The 20261-nt window shown below is 44.7% G+C and overlaps 1 long non-coding RNA gene across 1 annotated transcript in view; it reads left to right on the forward strand.

Annotated features, from left to right (window-relative positions):
* The first annotated feature begins 12510 nt into the window (after positions 1 to 12510).
* The window catches only part of LOC137217231 (uncharacterized), a 35430-nt gene continuing 27679 nt past the window's right edge, over positions 12511 to 20261 (forward strand). The window contains exons 1-2 of the long non-coding RNA XR_010940063.1: positions 12511 to 12731; positions 16828 to 16969. This is a non-coding gene — a long non-coding RNA (uncharacterized lncRNA). The remainder of the gene's footprint in view (positions 12732 to 16827; positions 16970 to 20261) is intronic.

Consider the following 20261-nt stretch of genomic DNA (forward strand, 5'->3'; position numbering starts at 1 on the left):
CAGCCTAAGTGGCCCTCTTAGGTATTTTATAAAACGTAAATGCTCAATGCTTTGATAGACACCCTCAGTCTTAGAGCAGTGCAGGATCCTTTCATCATAAATGGTCTTTGAAAATCAAAGGTTCCCCATCCTCAATGTGAAGACCCATGAGACTAACATCTGAAGTGCTTTTGTAACTTCTTCTAACTTACTACTTTAGCTCTAGGGCACCAGAATTGTGATTTCTCCTCCTTTTCAGAGAACACATTTTACAATGGATTTAAATATTATGCTCTCATACAAATTCAGCATGACAGAAAATGTATAGAGACTCTTTGAAGGCTTCGAATTTGATGGGATCCTTTCATGAACCTGATGGAACGGGATGTTAGCAGCATAATCTATATTTCTACTTGGAGCTGGAGTCTGTATACTGTGATTATATTGGGCCAGACTCTAATAGGATACAGACCCTCTACTAAGAAATGACTGAACTGTGAGAAGCTATCTCTGCTGAATTTGCATTACTATTCTAGGTGTAGTTATGATTTTTTAATAATGAAAAAAAATGTAATGACCTAAATACGTTCTGCCCATAGCATTCATGAATTACCAAGTGAACGTGGAAATGGAATACTGAGATTATTGATTTAAGCAGGGGTGCTTTGTAAAAAAAAAAAGTTAGATATTTCGTGGTTAAATAACTCACCTACACCACTGACCGCTAAGGGCATATATCAAGGTCCCTTTTACTAGAAAGCACAGAAAGCCTGCCTACAAAACATGCCTGGGGGCTTCCCTGGTGGCGCAGTGGTTAAGAGTCCGCCTGCCGATGCAGGGGACGCGGGTTCGTGCCCCGGTCCAGGAAGATCCCACATGCTGCGGAGCGGCTGGGTCCGTGAGCCATGGCCGCTGAGCCTGCGCGTCCGGAGCCTGTGCTCCGCAACGGGAGAGGCCACAGCAGTGAGAGGCCCGTGTACCGCAAAAAACAAACAAACAAACAAACGAAAACATGCCTGGGAGTGTCCACATCTTAAAAAAAAAAAAAAAAAAAAGAAGAGGGACTTCCCTGATGGTGCAGTGGTTAAGAACCTGCTTGCCAATGCAGGGAACACGGGTTCGATCCCTTGTCTGGGAAGATCCCACATGCCGCAGAACTACTAAGCCCCTATCCCACAACTACCGAGCTCTGTGCTCTACAGCCCACGAGCCACAACTACTGAGCCTGCTTGCTGCAACTATTGAAGCTCACGTGCCTAGAGCCCGTGCTCCACAACAAGAGAAGCCACCGCAATGAGAAGCCCACGCACCGCAACGAAGAGTAGCTCCCGCTCACCACAACTAGAGGAAGCCCACACGCAGCAACGAAGACCCAACGCAACCAAAAATAAATAAATACATAAATTTATTTTAAAAACCTCTAACCATTATTATTCATATTTCTACATATAGATAAGTTAGGGAGCTGCCATCTTTGCTTGTCAATAATGGCCAACTATCAGGGACTTCCCTGGTGGTCCAGTGGTTAGGACTCCGCACTTTCACTGCCGAGGACCTGGGTTCAATCCCTAGTCGGGGAACTAAAATCCCACAAGCCACGTGGTGCAGCCAGAAGACGGTCAACTATCAGCACTTTCATACAGTTCAACCTAACACACACCGTGAGAGCCCCTCTGATCTTGGGGTCTGTCGGTTTACCCTTTAAGGCTTTGATTCAGTGAGCTAGAAGCCGGCACCTGCTTTCCTGACCCTTAGCTACATTTAGAATTCTTGGAGCCTAAAAATATTTATCACCTTGTACTATTTCTTGTGAGTAAGGCTCTTCGTGTCCAATTCCCCTTGTGAGGACCTGGGCTTTTGCTGCCCTCATCAAGGGGTGGGCAAACTATAGCCATGGGCCAAATGGGCTGCCACATGGTCTTGTAAATAAAGTTCTTTTGGAACACAGCTCTGCTCATTCATTCATGTATTGTCTGTCGCTGCTTCTGCGCAGTAGCAGCAGAGTTGTGTAGTTGCAAACACTGTGGTTCACAAAGTAGAAAATATTTACTCTCTGCCCCTTTACAGAGGAAGTTTGCTGCCCCCTGGTCGAGACTAAAGATCTGTAAAAAAAAAAAAATAGAGTCCACACCTTTTAGGGACAAGATGTTCTAGTGTAGTACAGGGGAAAGAAAACTTTTCTTTACAGTTATTTTTCTCATTATTAATAAAAGGGAACAATCAGATCTTCTAGTATGTCCCCATATGGGCTCATGCATCTGGAGAAAGTACTGGCATCTCATAGTAGGGAGGAGTGGCCAGTGGCCTCTTTGCCTTCATTTTCTGGCTGTCAGTGTATCGTGAAATAGTGGACTTTACAAATGCCCATGCAGTGCGTCTCCAGATTGTATTATCGAGTGGTGACTAACTTGAACCCCCCAAATGGACAAATGACTTTTAAAAATACCAGTAAACAACAATAATATTAATAACACTAATAATGCCAGCCCCGGGGGGGGGGGGGAAATGAGATGTGTATCAGTCATGTTAGGAATGAAAACCAATCAAATCTAACTTTAAAAGGTCCGCTAAGAGAAATTCAAAATGATCAAGAAGTTTACTTGAAATAAAGTTTCTCATGCAGTGCAATTAAGAATAAAATTCACCTGAAACTAACACAACATTGTAAATCAACTCTACTCCAATAAACATTTTTAAAAAAAGAAAAAAATTCACATTAAGTATCTGTTGTGTTTCAGACTTTTAAGATCTCTTTTATTTCATCTGTATCACATTAAGTTTGCAAATTTGCTTTCTTTTACAATCTAGGTACTGTATCAACTATAATATATGCATATAATTAAAAACTATACAACCAGGCATGTAACAGTACGTAGGTACTCAAATTTCCCTTTATTTCCCCTTAGAGCAGTGTACAATATACCAAAACTAGGCACCAGGGGCTTCCCTGGTGGCGCAGTGGTTGAGAGACGGCCTGCCGATGCAGGGGACACGGGTTCGTGCCCCGGTCCGGGAAGATGCCACATGCCGGGGAGCGGCTAGGCCCGTGAGCCACGGCCACTGGGCCTGCGCGTCCGGAGCCTGTGCTCCGCAACGGGAGAGGCCACAACAGTGAGAGGGCCGCGTACCGGAAAAAAACAAAACAAAACCAAAAAAAACTAGGCACCGTAAGTCCAGGCTTCTGTGTGCTGGAGCTCCTTTGTAATGCCTGTATTCAATGGTGTTTCTGTGGGTGCCCCCGCCTCCCTTCCTATGTTGACTTGTACCTCCAGTCTCCTTGTTCATCTAAGCTAGTGAAGTATCCAAGGCCTTGCTGGATGACTATCGGGTAACCTTTTTACTTTGAAGAAATTTCCTCCAGACTCTGTCTTAAATATCTCTGCGGGAGTGGGGGGAAGCTGTAGCGACTAGAGAGCAATGTGTTAGCGTAGAAAAGTCATGCAAGTCCTAGGGATGTAGTGTCGATGTAAAGCAGACTTTCCTAACTAGCCCAGTACCCACGTGTGCTAACACATTTATTCCCCCAGCCTCCCAGGTGGAGGGCAGAGTCTAGGACAGCCAGAGACCACAGGTTGGTGGCCTCTGGCCAGAAGTGGCCTCTTCCCCTGGTTATTCCCGTTTCCCTTATAAATATCATTTTTCTCCTTGTGCCATGTTGTGGGAAAAGGTTAGGAAGCAATTAAAAACCATAGGCAAACCCCCAACCTCGTTGAGTTTTCATCCTATTACAAGACCATACATATATAAAACAATAGTTTGTATAGTTATTATTTATGATTACTTCATTACCTTTGTGATAAGTGCTAAGAAGAAGTACTAGATGCTAAGAAATCATATAACGGAGGTCTCACCTACCTGGGAATCAGAAAAGAGGTTTTTTGGTGGAAAATAAACTGAGAACTACATAATGAGCAGAAAGTTTTCTATGTTGGGGGTGGAGGATTGGCGGAAGGAATGAGAACGTGAAATACCCTGGTAAGAATTTTGAATTTTATACTAAGGAGCAAGTGGAAGAAATTGAAATGCTTAAATATGGGCAGATTTGTGTTTTAAAAGGTTATTATTAGTAAACTGATTGAAGGGGACAAATTGCTTTTAAGGAAGACAGCATTGTTGTAGCAAGCCAGGGCTAGGCTGGGGCCATGGGGATGGAGCAAAGTACAGAGTGTCAGATGTTTAACTGTCTGGATTTGGGATGTAGACATGAAGAAGGACGTATCAGGAGTGATTCCTGGGCCTCTGACTTTTCTAAACTGTGGGTAGGTGATGGGGCCATTCCCAGAGAGGGGCATCCCTAGGGTGGGAGAAAGGGTGCATGTCCAGTTTGCAGCATGTTAAGATGGAGACGCTTCTGCAACAAATGGATGAAGATGGCAAGTTAAGAGTTAGGCATACACGTCTTTAACCTGTGGCTGAGAGGGGTACCATGGGTAAATGAAGCCAGAGAGTGAATGACACGGGTAGAAAATAGGAAGAAGAAAGGGGAGAAACAAAGGGGAAGGACTAGGCTTCAAGGTCAAATAGAAGAGACAAGGGGATTCCGAGGGAGCATCCTGAGCCTTAGGAAGACAACCAGAAAAGCTGGTGTCGTGCCAGCACCATGAAGAGGTTGCTTTTGGAAAGGGAGCAGTCACCTGTGTTTAATGACGCCAAGAGCTCAGGAAGGATGGAAGCAGAAGAGTTTTTCTGGGATTTAGTGGCTTGGAAATCCTGATGACACGAGAGGGAGTTGTTTGGTGAAAGCCTTGTTGGGAAGTGAATAAATGCTGAAAGTTCAGACACAAAGTGTAATTTAAAGGGAGAGGGAAAGGCGAGCACTTTCTGGGGGTGGGAAGTGGGGTCGAAATGGACTCGAAAGAGGTTTTCTTTCTTTTTATCCAGATGAGAGAGACTTGATCATGATCAAAACCTAATAGAAAGGTTCTTTGCTCAAAAGTCAGCTGCCTTCTAATTTTAATACCGTCTTATTCACGTGGGGAACACTGGTTCCCCCTAAATGCTAGATTAATGTCACCTGGTCCTTAATTACGAATGCAGAAAATGGGTTGAAATAGTTAAATAGGGGGCTTCCCTGGCGGTCCAGTGGTTAAGACTCTGCGCTTCCACTGCAGGGGGCGCGGGTTTGATCCCTGGTTGGGGAACTAAGATCCCGCATGCTGCGCAGTATGGCCAAAATTTTTTTTAAAAGAATAGTTAAACAATAGCACATACTTTGTAGTAAAAAAAAATATATATATATATATATATATTATTTCTAATTCCAATTCTCCATATCTTACTATTCAGCAAATATTTATTGAGCATGTACTATGTGCCAGACTCTGAGCGAAGCCTGGATACAGAGGTAACCAAGATCTTCTTGTGCAGAAGACAGAATGTAAGTAGGTTAAAATAAATAATTTATACATATATTATTATGAAAATATAATGATTTAATCATTAAATCATAATATAATGATTTTATTATAATATTATGAGAATAAGTAAATAATGTATTTTAAGTGGAGTTCAGTGCTCTGAGGACAATAAAGCAAGGTAAAGGTGTGGAGAGAGACAGATGACAGGGGTGGAAGCAATTGACAAGGGGTGGTCTAGGAAGGCCTTTCTGTGGATCACTGTTGGTCAGAGACCTGAATTATAAGGAGGAAGGAGGCAGCAATGGAAAGACCTGGAAGGAGAGCATTCCAGGGAGAAGGACCAGAAAACAGAAGTCTGAGAAAAGCGAGTGAAGGCAGCAGGATAAGACCTGGGTGATGCCCCAACCTGAGACGTAGCACGTAAGGCATGGTAAGGGCTTTATTATAAGTGCTCCCAGAAATCATGGAGGCTTGTCTGCGGGAGAATGACATCATTTTAACCTTGCTCAGCTTTTGCCCGTAACATCTTTCCCACTCCAACTTTAATAAAGGATCACTTTTGTTTCACGGGTGCAGAAGTCTGTCCTAACAGATTTTCCATGAGATTAGAGTCTTGCTTTGGTTATTCTTGGTGTGTAAAGCAAAGTCATTCTTGAGTGCAGTATCAGAGAGAGGAATTATGGTGTGTGATTGTATAGTGATTTCTGCCTATTTCCAACATCCGTGGAGAGCAGCTGGTTGAAGGGTGACCTGAGCCACAGGGAACGGCCCTAGTGGTGCTTGGCAGCAGAAGCATGCGTGGCAGCGTCAAGATGTCCATCACCTGGGCCATGTTCACTAATTAGATAGGGGGAATCCTTTCACAGTATATACGTGTATCAGATCATCATGATGTACACCTTAAATAGTTGACAATTTTATTTGTCAATTGTACTTCAGTAAAGCTGTGGGAATAAAAGGATATCTGTCACCTGCTTGCTCGCTGGCGTTCGAGGAAGAGAGGGAGGAAAGGAGTTAAACACGGCCTTGAATTCAACTTGAGAGTGTGTCTGAATTCCCGTGAGGTCTAATCGACTCCAAAAGAGATCTCTGAGAATCCGCGGCCAGGTAGCAGGTGTTTATTAAGCAGCTGACCTCTCACAGAAAGACACATAAACCAGTGGAGTAGAAATTAGACTTGTGGGCTTTTGGCATTTGGAATATGTCAGAATATTTGCAATCATGCCCTGCTGTTCCCCAGCCTGGTTTTGTTTTATTCATTTTGCATAAAAGTTTGCCTCTGGCTTTGCATTTAAATCTCTTGATAGGAAAGGATGCCCCAGAACTGGCTTCTGGCGTGATTGTGTGGCTTTTGCAAGGCAGGTCTCATAGTCATCGTAGTGAAATTTCTACAGGAGAATGACTGGACCTGGAAAGTATGGAATGACCCTAGAAATCTCAAGAGAATGCAGAGGAGGGGGCATGTGACCTCTGTAAATTCGGGCTAAGAATGCAGATGATGCTTCTAACTCAATGTTTCTGATTCTCTACGTAAAGCAAAGGGGATTTGTCTGGAACTAGGCTCAGGGATGGATGTGTGCTTAATGGTGGAATTATGCAGTTAAGTAATGAACGGGAATGCAATGGGTGAGGGAAATGCTAGAGGATCAGTCTTCCATAGATGGCCCAAGATCTCGTTATGCGACAGGAACAATGATGGTTTGCTGTAAACATACCATTTCTTGTGTTTCAGTGTTCAACTCCAAGACTTCTTATGGTTTACCAGACTGATGAGTTCATTTCCAAGAATTGCTTTTCTTCTTTCTTGGAAGAGAAGAACCACACTTCTTCAGTTCTAAGAGTCCTGATCATAGTTCTGGAAAAATGAGCTTTTCAAATGCACTTCCTAGGCTGGCAAGAAAGAAGGAAATCTATAAAGGTCAAAGGGGAAGGGAAAGTGGGAATCTCAAGAATTGAGGCGGGCTCTACCTGGTTTTCATCCTGAGGGTGTCTGATGACCCCCAAGTTCTGTTTTAGAGGCTTCATGGGGCCCAGGGAGCAGAAAATAAAGCTTAGGAAATACTAAGTAGAGACTTTAATAGGAGAACCCTCCATAAGGCTAGGATCATGAAGAGTTTCACCCTTAGGGTTAGAGTGAACAAGAAATCCACCCATAATGCAGAGGAGAGAGCTCAGAAACTTCCCTGTCTCCACCTTTTCCCCAGATGGAAGGAATGGGGAACCAGGCATATTGATGCTGTGGAATACTAAAGAGCAGAGAAAATGAATACACTATAGACAGCTCCATGCACCAGCCTGGGTAAATCTCAGACACATAACACTGATCAAAAAAGCAGCAAGTCACAGAAGAGCACACGTATGATTCCATGTATGTAGAGTTATATGACACCAGTCATACTGGATTAAAGATCCACCCTACTCCAGTATAATCTCATCTTAACTAATTACATCTACTACCACCCTATTTTCAAACAAGGTCGCATTTGAGGTACTGGGAGTTAGGACTTCAGTATATCCTTGGGGAGGTGTAATTCAACTCATAACAGCATAGGCCAGCGCCCCACAACAAAAGATTATCCCATCAAAAATGCCAATAGTGCTGCTACTGAGGAACCCTGGAGTACGGCAAAAAAGAAAGCGAGGGAATGACTGAAATAATTTTGAATACCTTTTGGGGGTGGGGGAGTAAAAATATGAGACTAGGGAAGGTACTTCAAAGATCCTGGAATGTCTTCTAGCTTCAGCTTGGTGGTGGGTACACAGATGTACATTTTATAATCCTCAAAGATGCTTATATATTGCATACACTTTTTGCCTGTATAATTAAATTTTTACAAGATACTAAAATTCAAGAATTATGAGGATACAGATAAGTTATAAGTGTAAGGAAACAGGCATAGAAGAAAATGAGCCTCTTCAGATGCCTGCATGCATTAATTCATTTAAGGTTCCCATAAGGTTATGTTTGAAGGTGTTATTTTGGGTCTCAGCCAGGAGCAGTCGTGAAAAATAGAGCACGTAGTTGGCCAGGTGTGAGCTCCCTGAGAGCTTCTTCTTATGACTGTGCCACATGTGTTGAGGGTTCCCCAGTTGTTGGGGTTCCCTGCTTTTGCCAGATACCTGCTCTGTTCAGCTGCAGTTTCATTCCTGAGAGAGAAGAGAAACCACACACACACACACACACACGCACGCACGCACGCACGCACACACACACACACACACACACACACACACACACCCTTCCACTGGTGGTTGGATCTCCTCTCCCAGACCCTGAAACTGCCTAGTTCCGTGGATACAAGCCTGAGATCTGGAGGGAGACTGCCTTCGCTCTTGGCTCTGCCCCTTGCAGTGGTCAAGTTCATTTCTCTGGGCCTCTGTTTTTGCCCTTGCAAAAGGAGAATATTAATAGTACTTAATAATCGGGTTGTTGTGGAGAGTAAATGAGGCAATCTGTGTAAAACTGTATAACAGTGGTGGCATGTGATAACCCCTTAATAGTGTTAGTTATCATCGTCATCATCACCATCACCATCACTGTTATTATCCCTGCCTTGTCTCCTCTCGTGAGGTTACTTGGACAGTCTGTGAATCGTCTTTTCATCATTCTCATTCTTTTTTTAATTTTTATTTTATTTTTATTTTTTTGCGGTATGCGGGCCTCTCACTGTTGTGGCCTCTCCTGTTGCGGAGCACAGGCTCCAGACGCGCAGGCTCAGCGGCCATGGCTCACGGGCACAGCCGCTCTGCGGCATGTGGGATCTTCCTGGACCGGGGCACGAACCCGTGTCCCCTGCATCGGCAGGCGGACTCTCAACCAGTGCGCCACCAGGGAAGCCCTCTTTTTTTTAATTGAAGTATAGTTGATTTGTAATGTCATATTAGTTTCAAGTGTACAGTGAAGTGATTCAGTTATATATATATATAATATATATATTATATATGGAAAAGAATCTGAAAAAGAATATATAAATATATATTAATTAACCATATGTTAATTATATAATTAATATTAACTATCTAGTAATATTATTTATTAATAATTAATCACTGCTTCTTGTTAATTATATAATTACTATTATTGTTTGCTGTATAATTAATAATTATAAATTATATAGTTATAATAATATTACTAACATATTCTTAATATATTAATAAATGATATATTAATAATCATTCTATCAATCAATTAAAATTAATATATTAATTATTAACTAATATATATTAATTATTTATATTGATATTCTTTTCCAGATTCTTTTCCATTATAGGTTATTACAGGAGAGTGAGTATAGTTCCCTGTGCTATACAGTAGGACCTTGTTGTTCATGTATTTTATACATAATAGTTTGTATATGCTAATCCCAAACTCCTAATTTATCCCCCCACCTTTCCCCTTTGTCAACCGTAAGCTTGTTTTCTATATCTGTGAGTCTATTTCTATTTTGTAAATAAGCTCATTTGTATCATTTTTTTTAGATTCCACCTATAAAAGATATCATATGATATTTGTCTTTGTCTGACTGACTTCACTTAGTGTGGTGATTAATCTCTAGGTTCATCTATGTTGCTGCAAATGGCATTATTTCATTCTTTTTCATGGCTGAGTAGTATTCCATTGTATATGTGTACCACAGCTTCTTTATCCATTCATCTGTTGATGGGCATTTAGGTTGCTTCCATGTCTTGGCTATTGTAAATAGTGCTGCTGTGGACATTGTTGGTGCATGTATCATCATTCTCATTCTTAAAACCAACACAAGAAGTAGACCTAAGCAATCAGCTTCTCCTTGCTCCTTCTTTGGCTCCCCATACTCTCCTCTTAGTAGAGGGACTCTCCCAAGCCCTATTGCAACAGTCTAGCAGCAGAGAGGCATAGCAAGAGGGGTCCACAAGGAGGAAGAGACCCTCTTCCAGTCCTGCGACAAATACCTTGCTCTCTAGGATGGGATGGGGGCTATGCTGTGACCTGGGTGACCCATGGTTCTCTCTCCACATCCCCAAGTTCTGCTCCATGGAAGGTAGACCGTGTTGGTTGCAAGGTATACTAATTAAAATATGGCTAGCTGCTGTAAAGAATTACAAAAGGTGGAATGATTCAAACACAAAAGAACTGTATTTCTCCATAAAGTCAAAAAGAAGCGTTCCTAATCGGCAGGAAGCTCCCTTTCCATCTTGTGGGTCTGCCATCTGCAACACATGGCTTCCAAGTTGCTGAACTCATTTGCACAAAGTTGGCAGAGGGGAGAGCACTTAGAAGATCACATGGGGAGAGATTTTTATAGGCCTGGTCTGCATGCCACGCACATTATTTCTACTTACATTCCATTGGCTACAATCCAGCCACATGACCATACCTAAGAGCAAAGGAGGCTGTGATTGGTAGACCAGTAGGGAAGAAGATGATGGCATTTGGTGAACAGCTAGTGTGGGAAGGAAAGCGGGGGGGGGGGGGGGGGGGGATGTCACTGAATAACATGTCCAACGCAAATCACACATTTCACAGAATTTGGGTGGTGGAGGGAAAGGGGAATGCCTGACGACTTAGAAATTCATTTGCAAGGCTTAGGCCGATGCACATCACGTGGAAGAATATCATGTCCTCTGAAATCTGATTTCACTGAGCAGTGCTAAACATAGGATTGCTAAGGGCTCATTGAATCCCTCAGTCTGTCCAGAGGGGCACGATATTCTATACCAGGAAATCCGGAGCATTTCATGCAGTGAGGCTAGGTAAGAGAAATTAGCATTTCAGCTGTTTCTGGAGTTTCCTTGCCTCCTCGCCAAAGACAGGATATTAACACGCTCAATGGGGCTGAACAGCAGACATCCTCCTGACATTATCTGGGGTTTGCTCTGACTCCAGGCAAGCAGGAGGGTCTCAGCAACAGGAGATCTTTGCATTCAATGGAGCACAACTTTGCCGGTCATTTTGCTGCTTTTCTTGCACTTGAGATACATTGCGGCATCAGCTCCATCTAGGAGCTTGCTAGAAATGCAGAATCTCAGGCCCCACCCCAGGCCTACTAAGTTGGAATCTGCATTTTAGCAAGATCCCCAGGGGAATCCTATGCAATGTAAAATGTTAGAAGTGCCCTTCAGGACACTCTTGAGTTGGGTGCGCATTGGCATCACCTGGGCAGCTTCAAAAATGCTAATGCTTGGGCTTCCCTGGTGGCGCAGTGGTTGAGAGTCCGCCTGCCGATGCAGGGAACACGGGTTCGTGCCCCGGTCTGGGAAGATCCCACATGCCGCGGAGCGGCTGGGCCCGTGAGCCATGGCCGCTGAGCCTGCGCGTCCGGAGCCTGTGCTCCGCAACGGGAGAGGCCACAACAGCGAGAGGCCCGAGTACCGCAAAAAAAAAAAAAAAAAAGCTAATGCTTGAATCCACCTGCAGAGATTGTATTGTAATAGGTCTGGGCTAGGGCCTGGGCTTTGGATTTATAAAAGCTCCCCAAGTGATGCCATTTTGCAGTGAAGTTCGAGAACGACCACTTTAAACGGCCCACTCTTCCTCTCCAAAGATTCCTCCTTGGTCAGTGTGGGCGCTTGTTTAAAGGATTGTTCCAGTGCGTGTTTGATAGCTAATCCAACAGTCCAGATCCATTCACCTGAAACTGAAAATGACTAGAGGTATTGTGTGGACCGTGGTCAGCAGAGCAGCAGCTGACCCCGATGTCACAGCTGGGGGCTATGTTACAAAAGGCTTGGGCTGATAAACAATGACTATTTTTTCCCCTAAAGGCCACTGCAGGTACCCACGACCGCCACCAGCACCTTCTTCTTGTTTGGCACAGGCTTGGATAGAAGAAAAGAGTTTCAGATTTTTTTCTGTTCCTCTGTATCATTTTCTCAGAACACATAATTGATATAATGTTGTGATTTGAAGGCAGTCCTGTATTTCAGGTTTGAAATCTGCACAGAAATAGGTTACTGGCATTTTTCCCATTTCTTGAAAGATCCTAATAACACTAGAAGACATCCCTTCCTTTAATTTCACGCTCCGCCCCAATCCCATCATATGCTTAAAAAACAATGAAAGAGTAGACCTGGGTCGCTCCTGTCTGCTTGGGAAAAATGTAAAATGTACAAGAAGATGGCGCGCGGTGTATAAAACTTGGCCTGCATTTCTTCTTAGATTGTGTTGCCTTGTGTTTATTTTTATTCAGGGTTGGCGGGCAAAGCCTAGAGCAGTGGCTCACCTGTGGACTCTAAGCCTGCATCGTCATTATCCCTTGAGAACTTGCTAGAAATGCAAATTCCACAACCCACCCCAGGTGTTTTAACAAGCCTTCCAGCTGACCCTAATGAACACTCAAGTTTGAGAACTGCTGGGCTAGAGGTTGAGTTCAACTCGAGAAGCAAACAGACCGTGCTCTGCCATCTTCTGTCTCCGTAAGTTTTTCAAACTTTGTGAACCAGTTTTCTCAACTGTAAAGTAGCGATAATAATAATGGTACCTAATCTGTGGAGTTGATGTGAGTTTTAAATGTGTTAGTGCAAGGAAAGTTATTTGCATGCAGATAGCCAATGTCCTATGAATGGTAATCATCATTGTTTGCTATTATTCACTTACGTGCTTTTGTATTAAGTATCATTTATATATTTGTAAACAGTTTTAAGTACATTCCACGTGCCAGTGCAATTGTCTTAGGTAATGTAGATGCCAACTGGGACGAGGTCCCACACTCACCGCCAAGGGGTTTGTTAACGTGCTTCCGAGAGACACAGTGACGCCAAACAAACTGAAGCGTAGGAGTTCGGAGCAGAGAAAGGTTTATTTGCAAGGCCATGCAAGGAGACAGGTGACTTAGGCCCTAAAAAGCCCTGAGCTCCCCGAAGGGTTTCGGCAAAGCACTTTTAAAAGCCGGGTGAGGGGTGGTGTCGCAGGGTCTGTGATCAGCTTGTGCACAGTTCTCTGATTGGCTGATGGTGCAGTAGCAGGGCGGTGTCACAGGGGTTAACGTTATCGGTCCTTAGGCTCCAGGAGGCCTGGGGCTCTGTGCCCATGGTCGTCAAGTAGTTCTTCCATTTGTTGGAGAGGGGGAGGGTTCTTTTACATCTGCAAAACAACTCAGGGAATGTGCATCGAATGCTATTTTCTAGGTACTTCAGAGAGGAGCTAAGGCAGAGGACGTGGGGGAAGGCCCCCATGGGGTCCTGCTCGGTTACAAGTTCTTGATCTAAAGGAAGAGTCAGGACGAACAGAGTTCCTAACTGGAGTACATCAGGCCTTGGGTGGTGTTCTCTTCAGGGAGTCTGGGGGAGGGTAGAGAGGGGAACACTTTGTTCATGAGGAACATGGAGAGCAGAATATGCCACCCCAAAATATGCCTCTCTGGCATAAGGATTACTTTGAGCTGATTATTGTTAAGAAACAGCTGACACAGGAGAAGCTCTGAAAACAGAGTAGAAGTTACCCTTTTATTAGCGACCTTAACATTTATAAGGGAAATCTCCATTTGTTAAGGCGTCTCCCTCTGTACCAGGAAGAGAAGGGTGACTAAATCTCTAGAAACTATCAGTGGCGAAGGCATCAATTTAAATCTGCGTAACAGCTTTACCCTTGTTTACTGTGCTTTGCCTGAAAACCTCCCCTTAACTCACTCCCCTCAACCCGACATCTTCTGTCTTTAGCTGAAGATGGTATTTAAAGTGGTGGCTCGGGCCCTTTCGGGGAGATACTCAGTTTTGCTGGGTCTCTCCCATGTACACAGGAGGTGTACACATGCTGTTAAACTGCTGTTTGTTTTTACCTGTTAATCTGTCTTTTATTACGGGGCCAAGAATCAATACCTAGAAGGGCAGAGGGAAAATTATTTTTCCCTTCTACAAACACAACTTAGAGTCTGAGTCTGGAAGCAGAAATTCCAATCCCAGTGTAACAGGGAAGAGACAGATCTGACTACGTGTTGGATCTGTTTCTTTTACTTTAACCTGTGCTTCCCATCGCTTTGGTTCACTAAAAGGATCCTGTCTATACATAATGGCTGCCTCGGAGAACTCTTCCCCTCTGCCTGAATGTTAAACCAAAGTGCCTTTGTTCAGGGAAGCATCCGGACCCTGTCCACCTGTGAATGGCTACAGGCAAGAAGAAATTAACACATCCCCTCCCCCGAGGCTGGCTATTCCAGGAGATATTTGCAAATCTTATAGTCTTTTTACTTTACTTCCTCATCTCCTCCCCCTCTCTGCTATAAAAGAAACTGGCATCCAAACCCTGATAAGACGGTTATTTTGAGACTGTAGTCTGCCATCTTCTCGGTCTGCCGGCTTTCCAAAGCTGGATAAAGTCGTCTTCCTTGTCTCAACACCTCGTCTCTGATTTATTGGCCTGTCATGTGGCGGGCAGAGCGAGCTTGGTCTCTGTAACACCAGGTCAGCTCCGCCTGGCTGTGAGGCCCCAGGGCATGTCACTTATCTCTTGGCATTGGGTACTTAACCACAAAATGATAGGGTGATCCAAGATCAGTTCCAAGTGTCCTCCCGCTACAGATATCTAAGTTTTAAAACTAAAAACAAAGGAACCCAGTGATGTTGTAACCACTTAAACCACCCATCTGAAAAACAGACACGTTTATGGATCAAGAATATTAAAATGAATATGCAAATGGGGACTGACTCCCTATAGTTCCTGGGAGGGAAATTTTAATCCTTGGAATTTCCTGAGTGATAGAAGCATCTGTTATTCATGGTGGGTCCTTGGACCACAACTGGGTTTATGCTAAGGAGACGACTCATGTGATTAGACCAACCGTTAGCGAATCCAGGCTCGCTCTGCTCGCTGCACGACAGGCCAATAAATGGAGAGACGAGGTGCTGAGGCAAGGAATAGCGACTTTATTCGGAAAGCCGGCAGATCGAGAGATGGCGGACTAGGGTCCCCCAAAAATCGTCTTATTGGGGTCTGGACACCAGTTTCTTTTATAGAACAGAGAGGGGGAGGAGGTGGGGAAGTAAAGTAAAAAGGCCGTTTATCTTGCGAACTAGGAGGGGATGTGTTAATTTTTTTCTTTTCTGCAGCCATTCACAGGTGGGCAGGGTCAAAATGTCTCTTGTGTGAGTTGAACAAAGGCCTTTTGGTTTAACAGTCAGGCAGAGGGGCAGGGTTCCCTGTGACAGGCTATTATGTATGCTTGCAGCTATAGACAGTGATTATAATAACAAAAGCAACGAGAAGCAAAGGTTCAAGTCAAAGAAACAGATCCAATATGCAGTCAGAATTGGCTCTTCCCTGTTACACAACCTGGTAATTAGAGGGTTGGGGCTTCGAGCCAGGTGATGTCAGCTGGACCTTCAGGGAGAGGAGGGGGACTGGATATTGAGTCCAATCATGTAGCCAATTATCCAATTAATCATGCCTATGTCGTGAGACCCCAGTAAAAACTCAGGACACCAGGCTCCAGTGAGCTTCCTGGTGAGTGAACACACGTGTGCTGAGTATGACATGCCCTGGTTCCACGGGAAGAGGACACAGTAGCTCTGTGTTTGAGACCCTCTCGGACCTCACCCTATGTGTCTCTTCATTTGACTGGTCCTCATTTGTATCCTTTATCATAAAACTGTAATCTTAGGTATAGAGGTTTCCCGAGTTCCATGAGTCATTCTCATGAATTCTCAAACATGAAGGAGTAGTGGGCCTCCCTGAATTTGTAGCCAGTTAGTCAGAAGCGCTGGTAGCTTGAGGACCCCCAGACTTGCAGCTGGCATCTGAAACGAGGGCAGTCTTGTTGCGGACCGTGCCCTTAGCCTGCTGAGTCCACCCTAACTCCAGGTGGCTAGCATCAGAATGGTATTGCTGAATGGTAGAGATCAAACCAGCTTCTTCCTTCTTCCCTTGGGGGAGGGAAGTTGATGGACCCTCCATTTGCATTTCTATAGGCAATAATTGTTTTGCTATCAGTTACCTCCAGCTTACAGAGTTGTTAAATGGCTTTCATAGACTCGGAATGAGATCATGGGGAAAGGTGAGCTATGGACATAGCAGAGCTTCCCCTTGAAGCGCTGACTTTCCATTACATGCTCTCTTTACCTAAAGAAGAAATAGCACTTGAGACATCATTAAATCCATTCTCCTGCATCTAGGCAAGTCTGACTAAAACCAGCTCTGGCTGACCAATAAACAGTGGTCAAGTCCCAAATTTAAATCTTCAGGGAAGATGAACTCCACTTCCACTGGCACCATATCCCAACATCACAAACCTCCCAACTATGATATTCTTTCAGATGTGTAACTCAGCACAACCCTGTGCACCCAGCGGGCATCAATAATCATGAAATTAGTAAATAAATAACCAAAACCCTCCTGCTGCATCTCTCAAGGCTGCTCTGTCTTCCATATAAAAGATGAGCATCTCATCCACAAAATAACATCCCTTCATCTTCTGAGTCCTTCCCCAGTCCCACACACACTCTGCATTCTGCATGTGGGGTTTGGTATTTCCCTTTATGCTCCCAGCAGTTGTTTAATGTTATTTTTCTTGTTTTGCAGTCAGCTGCTGTTTTGTTTATGAAACCAGAAGTTGCTGTCGCACCAGTCACATCACGGGCATCCACAGTCAGCATCTTCCATGTGACTCCAAATCCTGTGCTCACTTGACCTGCTGGGGTCCCAAATATCTACAGAGAAAGAGGTACTTGGGTGTAAGTGCTCAGAGTCATGTGTAAGTCATCCTTTGTGGTTAAGAAATACCCAGAGCTGTCCTCAGAGCAGTGGCTCGAAGAGTATGATCCCTGGGCCATCAGCATCTTCTGGGGGCTTGTTAGAGATGCAAATTCTCAGGCTCTAGCACAGACCTGCAGAACCAGAAACACTGAGACACTGGGGGTGCATCTTAACAGGCTCTCCAGGGGATTCTGATGCATGCTGAAGTGTGAGAACCACTTGTATAGATTTTTAATTGTACTGGAATTTGAAACTCAGTACAGAAAAGCCAGTGGGCTTCATGAAATGCAATTGCTTCTCGTCTCTCTATTTCTGGCTGTAACCTGGAGACACAGGTTTGCCAGCAGAATCTCCTGAGCTTCCCGGCTGAACCTAACAGAGTCATTCTATTCCCTGGTTGAGTCATCTGTTTACCCCAGGACAGACTGCCCTTTGTGTGGGAAGAGGACCATGTCAAACCAGTGGGACGTTTAGAAGTAACATTTTCCTTCTAACCCGCATTTTCCTCGAGTCCACATCTCCATCTGCATGTGGTGAGAGCTTCCAGGGGGCTCAGCTGGGCGGAACCACCACAGTGTCTCCCAGATGTTCTGTGTGTTTGCTTCCAGATGGCTCAGCCCAAGAAAATCTGAGGCAGCGAGATTTCATCCCACTTGTCTGCCTTTAGCCATGGTTCAGAAGGCCCCTGTTACATGCTGTTCCTTGCTATTCACATTCACATCCCACTCGGTGTGACTCATCTTCTGGCATTCATCCCTTGCAGGCAGAGGATGGACTTTTAACCACAGTGCAAAACACCCGATTCTCTCTTATGACATTTAGTTAAACTTCTCTTCCAAATCTCCCTAAAGATTGCTGCCAGGGGTGGCATCTTCTCTCGGATGCTCATCTGGAAACTGAAAGTGTCCTCTGAAAAGGGGCAGAGAGGATATTTTAACTGGGGAAAATGTCTTCCACTACTGTGGAACCTAGGAGTGAATGCTGGCGGACAGCTTCAAAATGAAGCTGTCATTAGGCACGTCTGATGAAAATGACAGTCCGCAGGTGGCACACCGCTTTGGACGTGTGATCACAAACACCAGCCCCCCTCGGGAGATGAGGTAGAGGCAGTTAGGACTTAAATTAGTTTATCTTTAATTTGCATTTGATGTTGGTATAACATTGGCCCACCAGGAGGTAGAGAGTTGATGAGTTGAGAGTCACTGTTTTGCAGAAGAACTACTTTGCCTTCACATCTGTAGAACTGGGCATGCACGTGAACCCTGCATAGATCACGCCAGAGACTCTGATACACTGTAGGGCTCTCAGCTGTGGGAGGGGGCGATTTAGATTTGGAATACGGTGTTCCCAGGAATGATTCACCTACAAGCATTCTCTGTTGCGTTTATGAACGCTTCACCACATTGTTTAGGAGTCCTTAGCTTGAACATACGACCCATTCTGCATGCCTGCTTGCCTTGTTGACTATTTTTGGTAGGATCTTTTGGTGCAAAGTCAGTTTCCCAACACTAAATCAAATCTCAGTTGGATCAGTTGTTTTCAAACTTAGCTGAACCTTAGGATCCGTGGAGACTCTTAAAAATCCCAAGGCCCTGGGAATTCCCTGGCGGTCCAGGGGTTAGGACTCCACGTTCCCACTGTCGAGGGCCTGGGTTCAATCCCTGGTTGGGGAACGAAGATCCCACAAGCCTTGCGGCGCGGCAAAAAACCCAAAAACAAACACCAAGGCCCAGGTTGCACCCCAGACCAGTTACATCAGACCATCTGTGGGTGGGGGCCAGGCATCGGTATTTTTTAAAAGTCTCCAGGAGATTCTAAAACGCAGCAAATTGAGAACCACTGACTTAGGCAATTTACACGGCCATTGGATGGGTGGTTGGGAAGGGTCTTGTGAGCTCAGGATAGGTGAATCCATTTCACAAGGGAAAGGGGATATCGTGCTATGCTCTGGTAATGAGGCTAAGTGGCAAAAGTTGCCCAGCCTTAAAAACAGGTCATCAGTGATTTTGGAGGAACAGACAGGGTTCTCTCCCGCCCCCCAGCCTGTAAAGTTTTCTCCTACCTATGAAAGCATTCACTCTTGAATCCTGTGTGCCTAAACACAGCTGATATTGAAGCCAAATCCAGCCTCTGTACCCCAACACCGAATTAAATCTTGGAGGCAGAGTTTTGGGTGAAGTAGAAAAGAATAGCTTTATTGCTTTGCCAGGCAAAGGGGCCACAGCAGGCTAATGCCCTCAAAACTGTGTGTCCCCACCTGGAGGGGGTAGTGAGGAGTTTGATAGTAATGGTTCACAGAGGGCGTGATCAGCTCGTGGACGTTCTTCTGATTGGCTGGTGGGGAGGTAAGTGGGCGGCAGCATCATCAACCTTCTGGTTCCAGCTGGTCTGGGGTCTACGTGCTTGTGGGCAGCATGCAGTTAACTTCTCTCACCTGGTGGAGTTTCAGCATCTGCAAAACAGCTCAAAGATACTGTTATGTGTGTGTGTCCCTTGAGGGGAACCAGGACCCTGCCCCAAGGCTGCACTGTTGTTTCTGTTGACTGTTCCTCCCTTGTCTCCGCATCCCCTCCCTTCCCTAATTAGCACCGACCTGGTGGAACTCAGGGAAGGTCAGGGGGGCTGAATGAAGCCTATTGCCTGTAATCAAGAAATGGGGGACACGGAAGGGCTTTCGTGCCCAGGAGCTCCACAGGGTCCTGCTCCGTAAGGATGTAGTTGTTGAAGATAAGCGAAGATGAATACCTAAACTAGTGGTTTTCGATTTTGACTCCATGTTAGAAGCCCTCGGGGAGCTTTAAAACTCCAGCTGACCTGACCGCACCCCAGAGCAATTAAATCAGGGTCTTTGGCTTTCAGGCGTCAGGATACTGAAAAGGTCCCATAAGTCATTCCAACTTGCAGGCAAGGTTGAGAGCCAGTGGCCTAAAACAGTGATCCTCAAATTTCCTTGCTGTAGGGGAGGAAAAATAATTTCCCTCAACCCTTCCGAGTTCTTAGCTGAGACCCTGTGATAAAGATTAACAAGAGAAATACCAAGAGAAGTTTATTGACATGTATACCTCACGTATACATGGGAAATACCAAAGGAGGATGACTAACTCCTTGAGGTGGCCTCAAGATGGCCTAAGTCACCACCTTAAATACCATCTTCCGCTAAAGACAAAAGAAAAGTGGTGGTAGAGGGAGTCCAGTTATGGGAGGTGACCAGGAAAAGCACGGTAAACAAGGGTAAGTTTTGTTACTAAGGCAGTGCCTTC

This window comes from Pseudorca crassidens, chromosome X (genome assembly GCF_039906515.1).
Source record: "Pseudorca crassidens isolate mPseCra1 chromosome X, mPseCra1.hap1, whole genome shotgun sequence".
Classification (NCBI taxonomy): Eukaryota; Metazoa; Chordata; class Mammalia; order Artiodactyla; family Delphinidae; genus Pseudorca; species Pseudorca crassidens.